Source organism: Anas platyrhynchos, chromosome 3 (genome assembly GCF_047663525.1).
Source record: "Anas platyrhynchos isolate ZD024472 breed Pekin duck chromosome 3, IASCAAS_PekinDuck_T2T, whole genome shotgun sequence".
Classification (NCBI taxonomy): Eukaryota; Metazoa; Chordata; class Aves; order Anseriformes; family Anatidae; genus Anas; species Anas platyrhynchos.
The window spans coordinates 21,039,538-21,044,194 of NC_092589.1; positions in this window are offsets into that span (position 1 = coordinate 21,039,538).

Sequence of the window (4,657 nt, forward strand, 5' to 3'; positions counted from 1 at the left end):
AGCAGACACGACACTTTGTTCTTTGACTTTCTTAAACCCAAGCCCTACTTCAGATCCTTTCATGAGCTATCGTCTTTCATATTTAAAGCATACGGAACGGAAGTTAAAAAAAAAAAAAAAGGAAGAAAAAAAAAAGACAGAGGGGATGAGAAGTGTAAGTCTCTGCAGATGTAAGGTATCATTTAGCAACGTATCATTTTATCACCCAATCCTGCCAGGCCCTCAACACATCCTGTGGGGTACAGGATCCTCCCCTTGTCTCATATGAGCAGTGGGAACTGAGAGCACTCCAGTCTTCTGTGGGTTGCTTAAATCTTCCTGGTACTGGCCCTTTATTATAACTGGCCCTTTATTATAACTGGCACCCAACTGGTGCACAGTTATATGGATACAGCCCTGAAAGCCTTCATAAACTGATTAACAAGTGTTTTGTGTTTTGCAGTACACAATATTTATTTAGGCACCCAAATGGATTTATAAAAATCCATGTTCAGATTCTCTGATGAACACACAGATAAAATAGGTAGAGCCAAAAAGAATGTTTTATTTAAAGGTTTTGTATAAATATAGAAAAAAGGGGGGGGACAGGATAAATACAGGATAAATACAGGATAAATAGGATAACTCCTAACAAAGTACTTACAAAACTGTTTTCATTAATAACTTATCAAACCAGTTTTATTTCTTGAAAAGCTCCAAAGTAAGTTAAAAGCTGTGCCGGCAGCTGGTTGAATTTCTCCTGAAGGGTTTGGATGGGGCTGCAGGCCGCTGGTGAATTTCACTCTTGTGAATTAATTCAGGCATTATCCTTTGGAAAGCTCCATTTTTCAGAGTGGAATAAAGCCTATTTAGTAAATTATTATTTTTGTTTTTAAAACTAAATGACTGTTTATTAAAAAAGAAAGCGACTAAAATTCAAATTTTTCCTCATTACCTGAGGCATAATCAAATTGTCAGCTGTTCAACAAGGGTGATAATGTGGAACAGGAGTGTGATAACATTTGCCATCATCCCAGCTGGTTCCCCCAAAAAAAGAAATCTCCTCACAAGCTTCTAATCGGTGAACCCACACAATTTCTGAGGAGCCTATGACCTAGCACAAGGTGTGGTTTAGAAGTAATCATAAACAGATAATACGTATGAGTTGTTAGACCTCTTTTTTTTTATTATTATTATTATTAATTTGGTTACAACGTTATCTGAAACAGAAATTAAAACCTGGCTTTATTAAGGAGGTAGGAATTTGTCATTGACTTCAGAGTGACAATTATTTCACTACTGGAGTATATAACGCTGTGCTTCCAGATTTCAGAAGCAAACACTGGATCGTTTAATTTTACCAGTGTCTACAGGTACTAATGTAGAGGAACAAAAAAAAGTTGAGAACTTTTCAAAGCAGTTTACAATGTTCTAGCAAGATTCAGCAACGGAAAAGGAAACTGGGCACATTTATGTGAGAAATAAAGCATACATGCTTAGTAGCATTTCAGAAAAACAAAATATATATACATATATATATTAATGACACTTTGAAATCAAGACTGGGTGTTTCCTACAAGTTTGGGTCTCCTTCAAGCAGGCATTAATTCAAGGAATTCAGTAGCTTGTGCTATGTCAGAGGAGATGGTTTTATAAGCTGTGACACTATTTGTCTACATATAATGGAGCCGTCTATTAATCAAACTGGATTGAACACAAGGGCAGTTTCCCAGTTAATGCTAATTCATTCATAAAGTGAATACATTATCGATTATTATTTTTAAATATACTTTGTTGTAGAAATGCCTATAATTAAGTCTAGACCTTTGAGCTAGACTACCATGAGCTGCTACATTGAGCCGGGATACAAAGAGTAAATGGCAGCCCTCACTCGTGCAATGTGGTAGTTGGTTAGTCAATTAAATACTGCTTTTATTATTCCAACTGGATACACTCATTCCATGCCTGACATCTGTAAATCTGCAGTGGGCCATGATTAACATTTAGCCCAGTGCTAGAGGATGATAGCATACTTTTCAGTCATTGAACCCATTTTCATTGATCACTCTTTCCTTGTAAAAAGGTGATGTTTTAGCTACTTCAAATAATGCTGGCCCATAAAGATACATCATTTTTGCAATAGCTCTAATTGTTTCATCGTGTTATATTTCATCCTTTACACTGCAGCACTTCCAAATTCTGATTCTCTGGGTGGCCCTTACAAATAGTTGAGCTCACGCAGCTGGTGAGGTGCTTCACAGCCAAAAATGTGATGGGGCTAGGACAGCCCCAGATGTGGCTACACCTACTTAGGGACCTTGTCAGAGTACTTTTACAAGCTAATTTCTTACTTAAAGTTAGGTTCTTCAACATTCCTCTTTTCTTTCCATTTTACTGCTTTACTTTCTTGTGGAAATTTTGAGCATAAAGTTTTAACCTGTGTGTTTAGTCAAAAAGGAGCTTACCAAAGATTTACTGTACAAATAATTTAACACAAAACTAAGTACATAGATACTAATAGCAGAGATTACATCCTTTGAAGGCTTACATCAGTCTACGCTGCTCATGAACTGCAAGTGGCCCTAGAAATATTCTCATTCTCTTCAGTGCTTTACTCATATTTCTGAGAGGAGTAGTCTTTTGGTGCTATATCAGGGTATTGTAAAACTGATAATTGCATGCAGAATACTTGTGCACAAAACAATAACACTTTATTAGCACAGACAGCTTTAGCTGTTTCTCTTGGGTTGCGTTTTACAGCATGCTGAATTTCAATAATAGATTTATTCTTAATGGTAGTAATTATTTTGAATAAAATCTTTTTGTTTGTTTGTTTGTTTTGCTTGGAGTATAGATTTTGTTATATTTACAACATGGCTGTTGATGTCATGTTCGGACTTGTTGGTGTGGCAGCAAGTGGGCCTTGTTTGTTTGCTTGTTTGCTTCTTAATTTCTTTATTATCAGGAGAATCCTAACCCTTTATGCTGGCTGATTATGACAGTTTCCCATTAATTCCATAGGATTTTTTGTGCTCAGACTACTGGATATTATCCCAAAGCCCCAGGACAGGGTGGTCAACTTTCAATCCTCCACTGCATAACCTGGGAGCCACAAACCATGGATGACAACATTGGACTGGCTGAGGCCCTGACATGACTCAGAGGCAGGGGATGAGCTGGCCAGCTCTGGAGGTGCCTTCCCCTGACTCATTTTGTGATCTCCTGCCCGTCCCACCATTCTTGGTGGCCTTGCCACCCCATACCACCAGGCAGATGGCTAACCTCCTGCTGTTGCAGCCCCGCAATGCCTGAGGTAAACCAGGATGGGCGCTGGGGGGACCTGGACAGCACCTTGCCCTAGTTAGGAAGCAGGCCATGAAACCAGCAGCCAGATCTGAGCAGCAACTGCTCGTGACTCTGTGGCCTATGACTTGTGTCTTCTGAGGCCCTACTCCTCTTTTAGACAGGGGCTGTGGTGTTGGCAGTGCTAAACCTGGAGCTGGGGGTTGGTCTCTTCTCGCAGATAACTAGTGATAGGAGTAGAGAGAAAGACCTCAAGTTGTGCCAGGGCAGGTTTAGGTTGGAAATGAGGAGACATTTCTTCTCAGAAAGAGCAGTCAGGCATTGGAATGGGTTGCCCAGGGAGGTGGTGGAGTTACCATCCTTGGGGATGTTCAAGGAAAGGTTGGACGTGGTGTTTAGGGACATGGTTTAGTGGTGACATTGGTAGTAGGGCGATCGTTGGACCAGATGCTCTTGGAGGTCTCTTCCAGCCTTAATGATTCTCTCTAGTCCTACCACTGGTTATCTGCAAGAAGAGGCCAACCCCCAGCTCCCCACACCTTCCTTTCAGGTAGTTGTAGAGAGCAATAAGGTCTCCTCTGAGCTTCTTCTCCAGACCAAACAATCCCAGTGCCTTCAGCCACTCCTCACAGGACTTGTGCTCCTGGCCCCTCACCACCTTCGTAGCCCTTCTCTGGACACGCTCCAGGGCCTCGATGTCTTTCTTGTAGTGAGGGGCCCAAAACTGAACACAGCACTCGAGGTGCGGCCTCACCAGTGCAGAATACAGGGGGACGATCACCTCCCTGCTCCTGCTGGCTACACTATTGCTGACACAAGCCAGGATGCCATTGGCCTTCTTGGCCACCTGGGCACACTGCCGGCTCATGTTCAGGCAAGCATCAATCAGCACCCCCAAATCGTTTTCCTCCACACAGCTTTCCAGACATTCTGCCCCAAGCCTGTAGCACTGCATGGGGTTGTTGTGACCAATGGCCTCACGCTGAGGCAGGGGAGGTTCAGGTTGGAAATGAGGAGACATTTCTTCTCAGAAAGAGCAGTCAGGCACTGGGATGGGTTGCCCAGGGAGGCAGTGGAGTCCCCATCCCTTGGGGTGTGTAAGGAAAGGTTGGACGTGGTGTTTAGTGACATGGTTTAGTGGTGACATTACTGGTAGGGTGATGGATGGACCAGATGATCTTGAAGGTCTCTTCCAGCCTTTATGACTCTGTAATGCCCAGACAACCCGTTCCAGGCTCGCTGCTCGCAGCCTGGCTCCCGAGTAGGGCTTTCCACGGCGTGCAGCCGCGGCCCCATAGCACCGTCTTCCCCACTTTGCCTTTCCCGGGCGCCCCGCCCGGCGCCGCCGGGTTACGGGCGGCTGCGCCCCGGCCGC